This window comes from Camellia sinensis, chromosome 7 (assembly GCF_055761805.1).
Source record: "Camellia sinensis isolate YWXY chromosome 7, ASM5576180v1, whole genome shotgun sequence".
Lineage (NCBI taxonomy): Eukaryota > Viridiplantae > Streptophyta > Magnoliopsida > Ericales > Theaceae > Camellia > Camellia sinensis.
The window spans coordinates 84036117-84054302 of record NC_138967.1 but is presented as its reverse complement, the minus strand read 5'-3'; the positions used below and the strand labels follow the sequence as shown (position 1 = coordinate 84054302).

Genomic DNA, 18186 nt, shown 5'->3' with positions numbered 1-18186 from the left:
CTTCGCACTGATAGAGGTGGAGAATTTTTATCCAAAGATTTTGATCTTTTTTGTGAAGAAAATGGCATTCAAAGGGAGTTGACAACTCCTTACACTCCAGAGCAAAATGGCATCGCCGAGCGGAAGAATCGACCTGTTGTGGAGATGGCAAGAAGCATGTTACAAGCAAAGGGACTTGCAAACAGATTTTGGGCTGAAGCTGTGGCAACATCAGTTTATTTATTGAATCTTTCTCCCACAAGGGCAGTCATGAATCGAACTCCGGTTGAAGTTTGGCGTGGCACAAAACCATCTATAAGTCACTTAAGAGTTTTTGGGTGTATTGCTTATGCTTTGGTAAATTCTCAATTTCGTCATAAACTTGATGAAAAATCTGAAAAATGCATTTTCATTGGTTACTGTATGCAATCCAAAGCATATAGATTATATAACCCTCTTAGTGGCAAGTTTTTAATTAGAAGGGATGTAGTATTGATGAAAATACAAGTTGGGATTGGCGTGGAAGTGATGAGAAAATGCAACAACAGGTTCCTATGGTCATTGGAATCTCTCCAAATGAAAGTCAAGTGCCAATTCCTACAAGTTCATCCAGTTCCTCTATGGCGTCACCAAGTTCACCAAGAAGAGACTCTTTGTCCACTCTTGAAGAGTCTTTGGATGAAACACCACCCAAAAAGTTTAGATCCTTGAGAGACATTTATGAGTCTTGCCAATTTGCTCTTACTGTTTCAGATCCTATGACTTATGGAGAAGCAGCTACAAAAGAAGAATGGCAAAGAGCGATGGTGGAAGAATTGACAGCAATTGAAAAGAACAGAACATGGGAGATGATGGACTTGCCGGAAGGCAAAAATGCAATTGGTTTGAAGTGGGTATTTAAGACAAAATTTGGTGCAGATGGAAGTATACAAAAGCATAAAGCTCGGCTTGTGGCGAAGGAATACGCACAGCAACATGGCATTGATTTCGAAGAAACTTTTTCTCCCATAGCTCGGTTTGAAACTATGAAAATTATTTTAGCATTGGCTGCACAATTACAATGGCCTATTTATCAACTTGATGTGAAGTTAGCTTTTCTAAATGGAGATCTACAAGAGGAAGTTTATGTAACTCAACCAGAAGGTTTCATGATTGAAGGCAAAGAGACAAAGGTGTACAAGTTGAGAAAGGCGTTGTACGGATTAAAGCAGGCTCCTTGGGCATGGTATACCAAAATTGATGGATACTTTCAGCAAAATGGATTCTTGAGAAGTGAGAATGAGCCCACTCTCTACATGAAGAAGGAAGGTAACAATGATTTCATCATTATTTGTCTTTATGTTGATGATATCGTTTATACAAGCTCCTCTAGTTCTCTTGTGGCTGAGTTTAAATCACGTATGATGCATGAGTTTGAAATGTCTGATATGGGTTTGCTGCATTATTTTCTTGGCCTTGAGGTCCAATAAGCAGAAGATGGAATTTTTATTTCCCAAAGAAAATATGCCAAGGATCTTCTTAATAAATTTGGCATGCTTAATTGTAAATCAGCAACTACACCCATGAATATCAATGAAAAATTACAATGTGAAGATGGGGCAGAAATGGCTGATGCTAGCAGGTTCAGAAGCTTGGTTGGTGGTTTAATTTATCTAATCCACACTCAACCCGATATTGCATTTTCTGTTGGTATGATTTCCAGGTTTATGCAACATCCTTCAAAGCTTCATTTTGGAGCAGCGAAGCGGGTCTTTCGTTACATCGCTGGAACTATGGATTATGGGATTTGGTACTCAAAAGTTTTCAATTTCAAATTATGTGGGTTCATGGACAGCGATTGGGCAAGTTCTTTGGATGATAGGCGGAGTATTTCAGCAAATGTTTTTACTCTTGGATCAGGAGTAATCACATGGAGCTCAAAGAAGCAAGCCACAGTAGCATTGTCGTCCTTAGAAGCTGAGTACGTTGCAGCCACTTCAGCAGCTTGTCAAGCCATATGGTTAAGAAGAATGTTGGCTGAACTTCAACAAAGGCAAAATGGAGCAACGGAGATCTTTTGTGACAACAAGGCAACCATCTTTATGACAAAAAATCCAGCATTTCATAGCAGAACAAAACATATAGATTTGCGTCTCCATTTCATTCGTGATTTGGTTGCGAAGAAGGAGGTAACTTTGAAGTACTGTAGCACTCATGAGCAGCTGGCTGATATACTGACGAAGTCTTTGTCAAAAGAAAAGTTTTTCTACTTCAGAGCTTTTCTTGGCATTTGCAACTTTGAATCAAGAGGGAGTGTTGAAGAATGATTCAAAATCTGACTTGGTCTTTTCAGGTTGTTAGTAGTGTCCGTATTTTTCTGAGTCTGTTTAGTCAATTGGGTAGTTGTTGCTGATATTATGCTAGTGGCTGTAGTGGTCTAAGTTAGTGCCTTAGTGGTACATAAAATTTGTTCTGGTAGCTTAGTTTGTAAGCCTATATATAGGCATATTTGCTTCAGTATTTTTAACTTGAATAAGAGGACCCAAGAGTTCAGATTTTATATATTTCCTTGCCTCTGTTTTCTTGGTTTTTGCCTCTGTTTTCAGTGTTATTCATTTTTATCTCCAACAAGTCTGACCCAACTGTACCAAATAAGGCAAGCTCTTGACCGATATGAAAGAACAACCGGACAGAGAAAGGATCTGCAAATAGAGCTGGTCTGCATTATAACAACGATCTCAGACACCATTGATGAGAACTCCCAGAAGAATGATGAGAAAAAGTTATAACTAAGAAGAGAGAGAGAAGGAGATATATTAATATTCAAACCTCTCCTCATACCCCATGAGAGAGACAAGAGAGTGTATTATTTTCTCTTTAATAATTTTCTTCCACCGAAAGTGAGCAACCCTCTCAAATAATTTCCACCACCACAAAAAACATCATCAGAATATATTCCCTTCCTTTATTTTATTTTATTTTATTTTTTTGAGTCATTACATTTGCTCTTTATGCTATCATATTTCCACTGATACACCGGCATTTCAACTGTAGTCTTTCCCAAACTGCACTGATACACTGCATTGGCACACTGTATACACACACTGTACTTATACTGTATCTAATTTCTGCATACCACTTATTCTCCATACTATGCTTGTATCTGATACACAACTGTAGCTGATATATTGACAACTATTTTTTTTTCAGATCCCATATGTATCGATGGCTCCAGGGACAGTAGCAGCACCAACACCAGTACTACATCCTCTCATAAACTTAAGACTCGGGGAAAGAGGGAAAGGGGAAACTCACTTAACAGGCCAATTCAAAAACTGAGGGCTCAAGGATTGCCACGACAAAAAAATCAGCTACAAACAAAATAATATATATTATATATTTCTCTAGCTGATCTTGAAGCATGCACATTTTCTAATACTGCAGGAATAAAATTTAGGCTTATATTAAACCAACCTACTAGATCCTTTGCATAAAAAAACGGAAAGAAGTAATTTTATCCATCTCTGAATGTACACCCAATGGATTATGTGATCCATATTGATGCAATACGTCTGCATGAAGAACACTGACACTTACTAAAATAAAGGAGAGTAAATGATGAGGATTAAAATTATGATTTAAGGTGGCTTTGTCCACAGAGAAACCACCCCAAAGCTGAGTCATTATGGTATCTTCTACTATTGTTATTGCATTATAGAGCATCTTGCACCCATAATATATGGAATGCATTGTGATCTTTAATCCTATAATTACTCCAGTTTCATCACAAAAAAACTTCACCACAGAGGACAATGACCATCCATATCATTAACTGCTCATCTCAACTCAATCACTTTGTAACATACAAATATAATAAGAAAGCTAAGGCAAGAACGACAATCATGAAAACTAAAGTATATTTCCAAATTTTAAGAAATTAAGAATACAATAGGTATTTATTGACTTTTATTTGCTTAGCTAATTTGAGGACAAGCCCCAAGTTCTCTGTAGATTTTGCTTACCTCAAGAGCATAGCTGATCTTTTGCAAAGTCATTATAAGCTCAAGTACACCAACATAGGACTGTCGTGAGGCTTCAAACACTGGCAAAGCGAAGGTCCCCCTAACATTGTAACATTGAGCACGATTGAGCATAAGGAGCTCCTTGTGGTAGTAAAACTGCACATTTGGGGTCCAAAATGGTAACTTCAACTGAAAAGCATGGCTATAATGTCCACAGTCCACATCCATACTACTGTCCAAGGCAAACATATACATCAGAGAGGCGATCTTGCACCGATGAAGTTCATTGTTGTGTGGGTCAAGAACCAAAGGTTGCAATGAAGTTGTAAGTGCACTCTGGTGCAGATTCTCAACAGTTGCTGAAATTTGAGACAAAGGATATTGTGCAGTTGATTCTATCAAGAGCCGAAGCGAGTTTGTCATTGTCTCTTCAATCATAAAGGCTGGTATTGGCTTCAAAGTTTCTGCCTCCTGCAATAATAATTTCAATTTTCCAGGCAGACATTTTGCTAAGTCAAGAAGCACCTCTTTCACTATTGAGAGTTTCAAGCAAACCAGTTGTGCTTCATCACCAAGCTTTTGTAATTCTAGGCTTTTGGACTCCAAATTAGATATGTCCGTGATTACTGAAATTTTCAACTTATGAGTGATTGAATGAACCTCTAGAATGCATTAAATAAGCAACATGACCATCATTGGTGATAGCCTATGAAGTTAACAATTCCAGCCATATTAGAACAACATGACATTCCAAAGAATTTTACTGAATATCATTCTATTTTTTTTTTTTGAAACATTCTAGACTATGGTAAATGAAAGTTAACAATAATCTATGCTATATTTGAAACGACAAAGAACAATAGCTTTCATATTTGTCTATGTTTGTTTCAATGTGTTCTTTGACTGCTCTTGCTTTGTTGGGTCCATGCGAAAGAGATATCTTTGATGATTAAATGAATTATATTCTTACTAAGAGAGTGAGAGAGAGAGAGAGAGAGAGAGAGAGAGAGAGAGAGAGAGGAGATAAGTCTACTGTTTAATTCAAAAAAAAAAAAAAAACTGTTCCTTAATCACTCTCAATTTCGTTGTAGTCATTCCATCTTGATTGTACCTAATAATACACATATTTGTATGATATGCAATATGATATACAAGATACATGACAAACATTCGGATACATTTCACTCTTTCCTTATGTACCATGTGTATTTTAATGTTCTACAATTATTTCTGATTTTTTATAATGCAATTGTTACGTAAATAATATCTTGATATTTATGTTATGATATATGAATTCTTAATTTTAATTAGTGTTAATTTTTTTAATTACCTTTGAATAAATAATTCACATACTAATTGAAATAAAATAAAGAGTAAGTTACACTTTTCACTCTTAAACTTTCATTTGAATTTTATTTTGATCCCTCATCTTCTAATTGCAACAACTAAGTCATCATACTTCAACCCATTTTTTTATGTGATCATGACTTATGAGTCACTCATCGTTACAAATTTGAATGGAAAAAGTACTCATGGGGGCTATGTGAGTTCATTTTAGGAATATAAGAGGAAAAACTTGACATGAAAATTGCACTTCACCCTCAAACTTTAGTCAAATTCTACTTTGGCCCTTTTAAGTTTAAATTGTTACTCAAATTTTAAACGATGGGCCAATAGGAGATCCAAATTAAAAAATGGGTTGAAATTTAGGGACTTAATTGTTATAATTAGAAGATAAGAGATCAAAGTGAAATTTAAATTAAATTCAAAAGTGAAAGGTAAATTAATAAAATATAAATTTTAAAAATGTCTCAACTATATTGTGACTTTCATTTTTTTTTTTTTTGAAAATTATCATGAGAATGTGCCAATTGTGCTACTTAGCCTCTTTTGGAAAGACAAAAAAAGAAAAGAAAAAAAGAAGCTAACTTGTTGGTTTATTAACTTATTTGAGACACATCATAACTCTACTTTTTACACGTTTTTTTTTTAATATTATAATAAGCCAATAAGCTTTTAAAAAAAGTCATTTATCAAAATACGCCTTAATTAATGCGTTAAAATTGCTTTTCCTTACTATTGCATAAAACAAATATAATTTTAACTTTTCCCTGCTTCTATTACCTCAACAATATAAATTATTAACCCAACGCCAAAATATAAACTAGTATATAGGTATAATGGTTTAACTCACTCTCTCTCTCTCTCTCTCTCTCTCTCTCTCTCTCTCCATATTGAAAAACTTTCCCTTTTTCTCCCTCAAATTCTTTCTCTATTTATTTACCCTCCATTTATCATTAATTATTTACATATATTTTTATTACCTTCCAACAATGTATGTATTTTATCTAAGAAGTTCTCTCTTTATTTTAATATCTCTTAGAGAAAATAAAATTAATTAAACACAAAATATAGGTATTGGTGAATTGTAAAAAATTCAAAATAAACCTCATGTGAATTACTTTAGTATTTGAATTCATTAATAACATATAATAAACGCATAAAATATAATTCCATCAGTCTAGAAAAATTAATTGAAAAAATTTCATTAAAAATACTTACATTTAGCGAGGAGAGAGAGAGACAAGTGGAAGTAGACAACGAGATAGTAGTACTTGTATCTGATAAATTACATTTTGGAGACGAGGGTGGATGATGCTGATGGAGAGACGTAAAAGGGACGATGGGGCTACAAGGATTGATGTTAGCATCAGAGATCAAATCTCGCAAAAGGCTGTCTGTTGGAGAATCCAATGACGACAACCAATTGAAGAACTTTGACATTAAATCTTCTTCTTCACCTGACATCTTCAGTGGTTAAACACAAACCAGCATAGAGAGTGTCTACAACACACAAAAAACACCCATTAATTCCATAACTTCACTCTGCTATTAAAACTTTCTCACTACTAACTTCAAATTTTGACTTTCCTTCCTCCCTCCTCTCTTATAATTCGACTACTGAACCTCAATTGTACATAGTACTATTATTAAATGAACCCCAATTTTGAAGGGTTCAAATCTAGAACCCATGATTTTATTAGAACAGCACAAGGGTCCTAAATTATTAGGGGTTTATGGGGTCAAACCCCGTTTTGGCTGCACAGGCGCCAACGGAATGGATGGCCGATGGCAAGCTGACTCAGCAGCGTTTTCCCATAAATTATATTGACAAACAAAATGTTAGTCAACCTAAAAATTTTATCAATTTTTTTATTAAATGTCTTAAATAGGTAAGAGACTTGCACTATGTAGGTTTCATGTAGGTCCTATATCCATGTGAGATATTTAGTAGAAAATTTGATAAAACTTTTGAAATCTCTAACATTACTCGATTGAAAAACAGGAAAAAAAGATGATATGTGGTGTTGTCACCGCATCTGTGGGCCTTGATTTCAGAGTAGTCGGTTGCCAATCAGATTTTACTAAACCCATAGCAAGGCACTCACTACCGAGGCACCAATAGAGCTCAGCCACACACCATAGAAGAACCCAAGGTCGAACAGAGTATAGTGCGAGGTCTCAAAGTGTCACGACCCCAAACCGCCCCTAGTAGTTTGGTGCTGTGATGGCCAGTAATCCGAGATTACCGAAGGCCAACTTTCAAAATTCACACACAACAGAGTATAAATATATGGGGCTCACAAGTACGGAAGCGATACATACAATCAGATTAGTCCATAAGAGCTGTGCATAAGTCAAATGAAATAGCAACCATCTTCATATGGGTTACAACTTAATTACAAACGAAGCAAAGTACAAATTACATCTTACATATTAACAAAGGGCTTCACAAGCCGACACAAACAAAATGTACGAACTACAGGTCAAGGAACACAGTCTGCCAGGTTGCCGACATCCTCTTTGCCGACATAACAATCATACAAAACACACATCTTGATCAAAAGTCTTCTCAAGCCGACGTATGCAACATACAAGTATCACAAATCGAGAAGCATAATTTTCAAGACTGCCGACGTAAATACAGGTTAAGCTGACATAATCAAAATCCAAAATAAGCTCCAGAATCGCATCTAGCCATCACCGCCTTCTTGCTCATCACCTACATATATATAGAGAGGGTGAGCTTGGATACTCAGTGAATGGTATAAATAATAAAAGGTTTGCATGAATAATAGCCGAAGTCCTCTCAAAACAATACAAGTCAAAAACTTTAAATAACAAGGGATGGTCCTCGTCCATCTAACAAATCTTCAAAGCTTCAAGGGATGCTTACTAGCATCAACATATTACAAATGATAACATTCTGGCAACATATCCACGCGGTAAACCGTCAGTGGCAAAACAAGACAAAGCAAGGGAGATATCTCAAACAAGGGTACTACAAAAGTTTAGAGTCCTTTAGCACAAGGGACCTATGTTACAAAGGCTCGTAGCCCTTTAACACGAGAGTACTGCGAAAGTTTAGAGTCCTCCGGCACAAGGGACTTTCCAAACAAGATGTGCTACGAAAGTTTAGAGTCCTCCAGCACAAGGGACTTTCAAAACAAGATGTGCGGTGAAAGTTTAGAGTCCTCCAGCACAAGGGACTTTCAAAGCAAGATGTGCAGTTGCATTATAGTCCCCTGGCACTAAGGACTTTCCGAGAAGGTCATCAAAACAAGATAGTGCTTGATATACAAAAATAGGGACAATTATTCATGCTTAACAAATACTTTCAAAACAAAGCAGAGCAAAGTCTTTATCAAAACATATAACATATCTTTATTAAAAATACCACTCACATAGTTCTTCAAACGTCGGGGTCAAGGCAAGTCCAAGTCCTACAAACACATGGCAAAGTCTATTGAATGCACCACTCAAAACAAGTCTACCATACATGCAAATGACCTCGGCATTCTTCAAAAACAAAGTCAAATCAAATCAAAACACAGTTTCTTATCTTTGGAAAACACACTGGGCAACCACCAGGTCTAGGCCGAGGTCCCACACCTCCTTGCCGAGGTGTGGCCTCGATGGCCACATTCAAAAGCGAAGTCGGGAAAATCTGGGTTTCCCTCTTGATAAACATGAGGAACATGAGCATGAAGAAGATGAACGCAAAGATCAAAACTTGCTATTACAAAAGCTGAGATTTCATCCTATAATTTAAAAAACATGGACCTGGGTACCCACACTCAAGGATCTTATGAAAACAAACACAAAAACATGAGCCTTAATGCAAACTTTCGGATCAAACGAGGCTTTTCTCCAAAAACACATGAAAACCATTTTCTCTTTCTAAAACTAACTTTAAATCGATGAATGGCGTGCAGAACAGGTTTGATTGTGCAATGTAGCTAGATGATCAATAAGAACAACAAGAGTAGGTTAAGATTCTAACCTCAAAACTCAAATCTAACGGCTCAAGCTCCAACGATCAAGCTTGGAAGTTCACTCTCTTACTCAAAACTTCTCCTCCTTCTTCCTAGAGTTTCTCTCTCTAAAAGCAAGATTTGATACAAAATGATATGTTTCTCCCGACAGTCACTGACTTAATCCCTCTGTTGGGACACGTGGCCTCGGCTGATTGGCTCTACTCAAAAAGGTGACTGACTTGACAAGACAAGACCAAGGCAAGGTGTATTCAACAAGCTAGGCGGCAAGAGCACTCCGGCAAGTAACGACATCGGCTAACAACAAGACTCTGGCAAGTAAGTGGCAAGGACATCGGCTTGGAAGGACAACACTTGACTAAGCTGTGCCACACCTCGGTCTAGGTCATACCATTCCAGGAACAAAATCACTAATGCAAGGATCAAGGATCTAGAACGCCTAGATGTTAACATCTCGGCCTAGATGATGTACATCTCGGCCTATATGCCAGGGTAGAGATGGAGGTCAACCGATGGGGTTCCAAGATAGTTCTAAGTGTGGAAAGGTTCCAAGGTGTCTAGGCTCAAGATAACCTCGGCAACACACCAGGCAAGAACAAAGCATGCAAGCGACATTCGAGCAAAACAAGACAAGATTTGCAAATACACATATCAAAACAAGATCATACATAAATTTATGCAAGTATGACTAAGTTAAAATGAGGGTTGTTACACAAAGAGAGCTAGCTAGAAAATCAACTATTTTTTGCACCCCCTATGGAGAGAACTGCATTCTTTACTAGACCACCACCCTCGGTGGTATATTGAAAAATGTTTGATAGCACTAATTGAACGCTCCCAATTCACCCCTAATGACATAAAATGAATTATATAAAGAGATGGACCCACATTCTTTTTCCCTTCCCTCTCTATCCGTCTCTATTTTGCTCCTCCAACTTGGCATTCATCAATAGTTTTTGTTAATATTTTGAAAAATATTTTGATAAGTGTCAAGTAATAAATAGTATAAAATACCAAATAATCATTCATGTTTTGCTCTTTAAACATGAGTGCAAAAGAAGTAAAAGATTTTTTTTTTAAAAAAAGAAAGTAAATTACACTTTTTATTTTTATAGTGTGATCTAAATTTTATTTTGGTTATTATTTTAATTTAAATAATTTGATTACTATTACTCTAACATTTTTAATGAATTTTTTTTATATGATAATCAAAGTAAACATGAGTGCAAAAGAAGTAAGATGATTTTTTTTTTGGCTTGTTTTTAATGAATTTTTTTATATGATAATCATTTTTTTTTTTACATTTTTTAAATGCATTCTAGATGTATTTAAAAAATAAAATAAATTGACTAAAATGTATTAAAAATAAAAAAAAAATCTGAACAAAATTGTGTGTGTATTTCGTTTGTTTTTAGTAAAGTTTTTTTTTTTATTTTATATTTTAGTTTTTTTTTTTACTATAAAAAATGTATGTAATCTTGATGTATCTAAAAATTGACTAAAAATTGATGAATTCTTATCAATCAAAATAGTAAAAGGCACCATCTTGGCCATACTGTTTCAACATGAAAAAAAAATTACGCCTTAAATAAGGCATACCATACTAACATTTTTTTATAGTTGTTATAAAAATACGATCGTAGTTTCTAACATTTAATACAAGAATTGCTGCAGAAATTAACACTTATAGTGATGCTGAAAGAAGTGAACATAACTGCATGTTTGTTGCAAGGTAAGAAAATAGTGATGACAATTTGTTAGATAAGCTGGTATGTAGTGAAGACGAAGAATATGCTTTATACAACAATTATGCATTACGAATGGGTTTTAGTATTCGGAAAGGAAAGCCAAGATATTATAGTGGATCAAAGAACATAAGGCAACATGAATTTTTATGTTCTAAAGAGGGTTTTAAAGTAGATAAAGACCCATGTGAAGAGAAAAAATTAATAGGCTGGAGACTAGAACTGGTTGCAAAGCATTTATTCGTTTAATTGTTGAAGATGGAATTTGGAGGGTTACTGCCTTCAATCCTGAACATAATCATAAACTTGCATTACAATCAGAGCGGCATTTGCTAAGATCTGCTTGTCACATTTCAAAATTGAAGGCAGGTGTGATTGATTCTATTGTAAATGCGGGTATAACCACAAAGAATGCTTATCCATATCTAAGAGAAAGTTGGAGGCAGTGAGAATGTGGGTTTTACCAAAAGGGATTGTTATAATTATGTGAACAAGCAAAAGATGATGATGATTAGTGCTGGAGATGCTCAAAGCCTATTGAATCATCTTAAGCAGAAACATACAAAAGATCCCATGTTCTTTTTCATAGTTCCAATAGATCAAGAAAATCACATGACTAATTTTTTCTGGAGAGATGGGAGATCAAGGGTTGATTATGATTTCTTTGAAGATGTGGTTGTTTTCAATACCACCTATCACACCAATAAGTATAATTTTATTTGTGCTCCATTTGTTGGTGTTAACCACCATTGGCAAAATGTGATGTTTGGTTGTGCTTTCCTTTTGGATGAAACCACTGATTGATTTATATGATTGTTTAAATCATTTTTAGAATCAATGAGGAATCGGTTTCCGGTTACAATTTTTACTGACCAAGATCAAGCCATGTCTAATGCAATTGAGGCAGTATTTCCAAATACGCACCATTGACTATGTTTGTGGCATATTTCAAAAAATGCTCCTTCTCATTTGGGGGAATTAAATACTAACACAGAGTTCAAGTAACTTTTCAACAAGTGCCAAAAATATTGTGATTCTACACTAGAATTTCAATGGACTTGGGAAGAAATGATACAAAATTTTAGTTTGGAGAGTCATCGGTGGCTTAATATAATGTACAAGATTTGACACAAGTGGAGCACTGCATTCACTAAGGATAGTTTCAATGCTAAATTTAAAGCTTCCTCAAGGAGTGAAAGTACAAATAATGTTTTAAATAATATAGTAGGTAAAACAACTAGCGTCACTAACTTTGTTATTGAATATGACAATTTAGTGGCAGGTTTGCGTTCTTTAGAATTGGATGAAGATTTTCGATGCAAGCAAGGTGCCCCACAAAAAATAGTAAAAAAAAGTGGTAGTTTGGGTCATGCAGCTCAGGTTTACACCTGTAAGATATTTAAATTATTTGAAAATGAATTTCTTAATAGTCTTGCAATGGTGGAGAAGCAAGTTGATTGTCAAGATACAATTGATGTTTTTGAGTTGAAAGAAGAAAATAGTGAAAGGGTACATATTGTTCACTTTGATCATCTTACTAACAACATTTCTTGTTCTTGTAAGAAGTTTGAATCATTAGGAGTTCTTTGCTGTCATGCATTGAGGGTTTTCAGTATAAAAAATTTGACTACAATTCCAAATCAATATATTTCGAAACGTTGGAAAAAAGATGCTAAGAAAGGGATTATGGCTTATGAACAAGGTGCCAATTCCATTGCGAATGGTAAAGAGGTTGAGATCATATGGCGTAATAGTATGATACGTATAGCTATATACAAGAGTCAGGGGAATGATAGCCTTAAGAACATTTGCCAAAAGATACTTACCGAACTTGATGAAAAAATTGAAAGAGAGTTTGCAAGGTTGAAATTGGGTACGGATGTACATGTTGAAGAAGATCAAGCCATACAGTGTGATACCACTAACATTTCAGTGTTAGATCCCCCACATGCGAGATCAAAAGGTGTACGGAACACCAGACTTAAAGGGAATTTTGAAAAGCGCAAGACAAAACCATCCAAGGATGCATCAACTATGAGTGAGAATCTTTTTTTTTTTTTCTTCTTTTTTTTTTTTTGATTCAAGCGTGAGAAACTATTTACTTGCTCAATAAATGTTATATTCTCATCCGTAATAATATTTTTTTAATGAAGTTCTTATGTTGTAAGTTATTTGTGATTTATGCACATACTTAGGAAAATTAAAACAAGTAAAGCAAGGACCATCACATGCCTCACTTGGTGTCACATATGACACAACAATTTTCTAACGACCAAATGGGTCACTTAATGTAAGACCAGCATATGCCAACATACATGGTCAATCTTACCCACCATGGACCATGCATACTCAGGAATTGAATATTTATATTGATTCACAAAGTTAAAATATCTACTATTTATACTTAAAATTATGGTCATAATTAATTTTAAGTATGAACTATTTCAATGCGTAGGATATGGACTTTGCAAATATTCCATTTACAACTATGTTGCAAAATGTCAATGTTGTAAACCAATTTAGTGAGGTAAATATTGACACAATTCATTTATTTATTTGGATGCCTTTATTTGTTAATATTATTATACGCATTTATTGTTCTCTTAACAAAGGCTTAATTTGTATAATATTTTTAATATGTTGTTTAGAAAAATGATAGCCACACAGAGAAGCTACAAAAGTAAGATAAGAGCTGTACATAAGGGGTTCAAAGACTTACACAAAACAATACTTTGAAGGTGGCTAGTGCTTGAAGAATGATATTTTGGAAGTTTGCTTAAGTGCAAAGAAAGAATTTCAAACAAAGTTTCTAGGGAAAGTGTGGACACGCCCTCGTGGGGCCTCTGTGCTACAGTTCGGACTCGATTTTTGTCACGGTTCTTAATCTGAACCAAAGAGTCCAAATCCGACAAATCGTTTTGAGAAAAATAGATTTTTAGAAAAGAAGTGCCAAACATGGACTGCTTTGCCAGATACAGAGTCGCCACCTAAATATTTTATTTTGAGAAATTTAGGAAACCCTGACTCGGTGCCAAAGGCCACGTGTCTATCATCACCAAAGTTGCCTTGGCTCGGGAACTTGGGTACGATTGGAGAAGGTCAGCTATGAGCACCCCCTCTCGCCCGATCAAAGATCGGCCTCTACTAACCGTGATATCTTGTTTTGAAAGCATTATGTGTTCCTATTCCAGTTATTAGCCTAGAATTACTATGTTATGCGCACAGCAAACAAGTATAGACCAAATCGCCTAAATTGGAACAAAACATTTCATGTTCATGTTGAAAATGGTTTGCTACTCGCGAGTAGGCTAAAATGCAGATTTTGCCACCCTCAAGTGGGCTTTAGGAAAGATCGTTTTGCCACTATTCTAGTGGGCTTAAAACTCACAGTTTTAATGCATTATTCCAATTTAGTTAATTTAGCCTCCACCCACAGGCATTCAAGTAGTTATATCACATAAGCAGCTAGCCTCATGGTAAGCATGTTGTCATGTTAACATTCACACTCATGCGAGATGCTAAAGCATAAATGCTCACCTAGTACTCCGTGCCAAAACAATGAACTAGTTAGTAATCATATGCATGGTCCTAGTTCATGTTAAGTGGCTAATGCGATGCATACAGAATGCAATCTAGAATAGGCTCGGCTAATCTAAGGATGACATGTGAAAATGCACAGATAGCATGTATTCAAGTTAGATTTGAAATACTTTATGCAGTTAGCATGATGCGCCGAGCCCGGTGCATGAAAGACTAATGAATGATGCACGCATGCATAGCATAAGGTATGCTAAAGTAAACATGTCCTAATACTAACCATCAAAAGCAGGTGAGTAAAAGGGAGAAAGAAGTGGGGGTTGGAAGACATGCACACACGCACCCACACTTATTACAAATTTGCCCTCGCTCGGAAGGACTGAAAGAATAATACAAATTAATTAACCTACAAGCTAATTAAATATTACAAACCAATTAATTAATTAACAAATTAACTAATCTAATAAAAGCAGTAAACAGCCTCGGGGAGAGGGCCCAATGCAATGCGCGCTCGGCTCCGCTCGGAAAGCCATTGCCATGCACAAGTTGCCTCTGCTTTGACTGTTATCCTTCTCTAAAGACTGCACAAATCTCAGGGTTGCTTCCCTGAATGCTGTGGAACACCACCGACTGAGGGAATTGGTCACCGGCCATGGAGAACGGTCACCGACCACAAATTAATCCATCGGCCGTTTATGGATGGCCGGTCGGCACTGGAGGTGGCCGGCCGGCCAAAGCTTCCTGCAGAATCTGTTTTTGACAGCAGCAGAGGGCAAAACTTGGCATGGCAATGCATTTCAAGCAATGTATGCACCAAACACACCCCTTATCATATTCATGATTCAAAGGGATTTGATTCTCGATTCTCGGACCACCAATCGCGCATTTCCATGCATGATGGCCCAAGGAACCAAGTATGCATTTTGATATGGGATGCAATGCACATAATCAAACAAAGGGGGCTCCACCTCTATCATACTCAACTCAAGAGGTGAAACATGCATGCGAATGCAATACATCCTAGGTATGGAGGCTAGTATGCAACATGGCAATGCGATGTGACAACTACGCTAGTGGCAAACATGCAACAACATGTAAGGTGAACTAAGCAGAGGAACAATGCAAAGCAACTTAACCAATGAAATACATGCCCAATGCATCATGGTTTCAAGCAAGCAATAACATATAATAGGCCAAGTATGCAACAATGCACAAGGACAGCATGTTATAACACATGAAGGATGGACTTAAACTAATTTAGGCAGCCCTCAAACAAGCCTAAAACAGTGGCCATAAACTATGGAGATGGGGCCAAATGCACATACAAGCATGCATGCATACATGATCCAATTCCTAAGCATCAAAAGGAAACTTTTAAACACACTTAAAAGAGATGATCATGGACATATGGCAAGCATACCAAACTCTGAAATTGCATAAAATAGAGGTGCCAAACCAACTAATTAAAGCAAGTAAAGCATGCTCATGACATCACACATTCAAGGCCTACAAGCTAGAATGCAAAGAGACTATACAAAATACGTTAAGCATGACCAAAGCAACTGAAAATAGAGCTAAAGCACACTAAAACATACACAAAAGCTTCACAAAGCTTGGCCAAAATCATGCTAAAACAAGGGTCAACACTTAAAGCATGTTTAGGCCAAAACATGGCATTACAAGACAAGTATGCTAAGCATGCATGGTGTGTCTAAACCAACTAAAAATAGAGGTAATACATGGCAAAATACTAGCAAATAGCACTTAAGACATGGCCAACATGCACTTAAATTAGATGCTCACACATGAGGCAAAAATGGCCCTTTTCAAGGACAACAAGGAGAGGGGGTGGACCTCTCCTTCTTAGGACCTCAAGGCACCATCCTCACCACTGAAATTCCTCAAGATTTCAGTGGTGAGGAGGCCCAAACACAATGGTCCTGGAGCTCACCAAAATGGCACAAAAATAGAGCCTAACAAGGCTTAAGAGGGGTCAAACAGCCCCAAAGCTCAAAGCACTCTTAAACAACTATTTAGAGTAGGCAAAAACAAGACTTTTATATGTTATACACCAAGTCTAAAAATAGTTGCAAGGCATTCAAAAAGGCTATGCAAAAATGGGGTAAAAAGAGCAAGAATGTTATCTTTGAAGATCCTCTTCACAAATGGTTGACCAGCAGCTTCCTTGAGCTCAAAACCACTCAAGAACACCAAGAACAGCCCTCTTGTGCCTCAGTTCCGAGAGAAGGTGTGATGGTGGGTGTTTGTGCACAAAAGTAAGACAAAACAAACACAAAAATACAAAGAGAGAGAGATATAGAGATAGGATATATGCAAACCCTAACCCTAGAACTCAAGGTTCTGAAAAAGAGTTGTCTAACCTAAAAGAGGGAGAAGAGGCCTTCTCTTATAGAGAGGGTTCAATCTTGTAAAGCTTCCAAGGCAAGCTAACAAGAGGGAGATCCCTCCATACACGCGTGTATGGAGGGGAGAAAGTGTATGCCAGCTAGCATAAAATATCTGCAAAAGCAGATGCACAGTGGTCGGCCGGCCAAAAATGCAATTTGGCCAAAAAATATGGCCGGTCGACCATCTATAGTGCCGGCCGGCCAAACGTTTGGCCGGTGGCAACAAAACACAGCCGGTGGCCTCAAGCCATGGCCGGTGATGTGCGAGGATGGCCCACAAGCCATTCCCTGCCCCTCCAAGGCAAAACACAAGTGTTTGGTGCAAAACCAGACACAAAACAGTCGAGTTGAGAGATCCTGAGGCAAGGCGCGTAGCCGACACCTCCGGGAACTCAAGACAAACACAAACAAGGATGATCACCGGGTGTTCAAGCGGTGATGTCCAAGTCTTAAGGACGGTCAAAAATGGGGTGTCTACATAAAGACAAAATTTTAATTTAAGTTGGGTTCCCCCCCCCTGCATTTATGTAATGGAGCTTTATATATTACAATGGTTTTTTTTTTTATTTATTTATAGGATTATAGATGAAAAGGCTGGTTAAATTTCATTACTTAATTTTTGGTTGTTGTAGTGAATTTTTTGATGAAAAATTTTAGATATATATTTAACAAATTGAGATGACATTCATTAATAAAAAAAAATAAATTAAAAAGTGAAATGTAACTCAATAAACTAATATGGTAGGTTTTATATCAGTTTGTAAAGAAAATTTTTAATTTTTAACATGATAGGTTTTGCTTGAATTTGGTATAAAAGGGATAGATGTGTTTGGTGTTGTATGTTTTTGTTAGATTAACAGATTTTTAGTGGATTGAGTACTGAGTTTTTTTCACAAGCTTAATGTTATTGCAATTGGGAAGGAGTCTCTCTATTCTGTAATTGAGAAAATCTCTTCCTCTTTCCTTCATTATTGTAAATAAGAAAATTTGTCCTGTAATTTTTTTTTACCAAATACTATAAATACATAATAAAATATTCTCTGTAAGAAAAATTCCCAATTTCTTCTCTTTACAATTTTTTAGTGGGCTGAGTACTGAGTTTTGCCTTTTTCTTTCTTCATATCCCACTTCTTGAATGTTACATCGCATTCTTCGCACAAATCAGGTTGGATTAACTTCG

General features: G+C 36.3%; 1 pseudogene; it reads left to right on the top strand.

Moving 5' to 3' along the window:
• The first annotated feature begins 1541 nt into the window (after nucleotides 1-1541).
• Nucleotides 1542-2285, top strand: LOC145795918 (secreted RxLR effector protein 161 pseudogene; annotated as a pseudogene).
• The last annotated feature ends 15901 nt before the right edge of the window (nucleotides 2286-18186 follow it).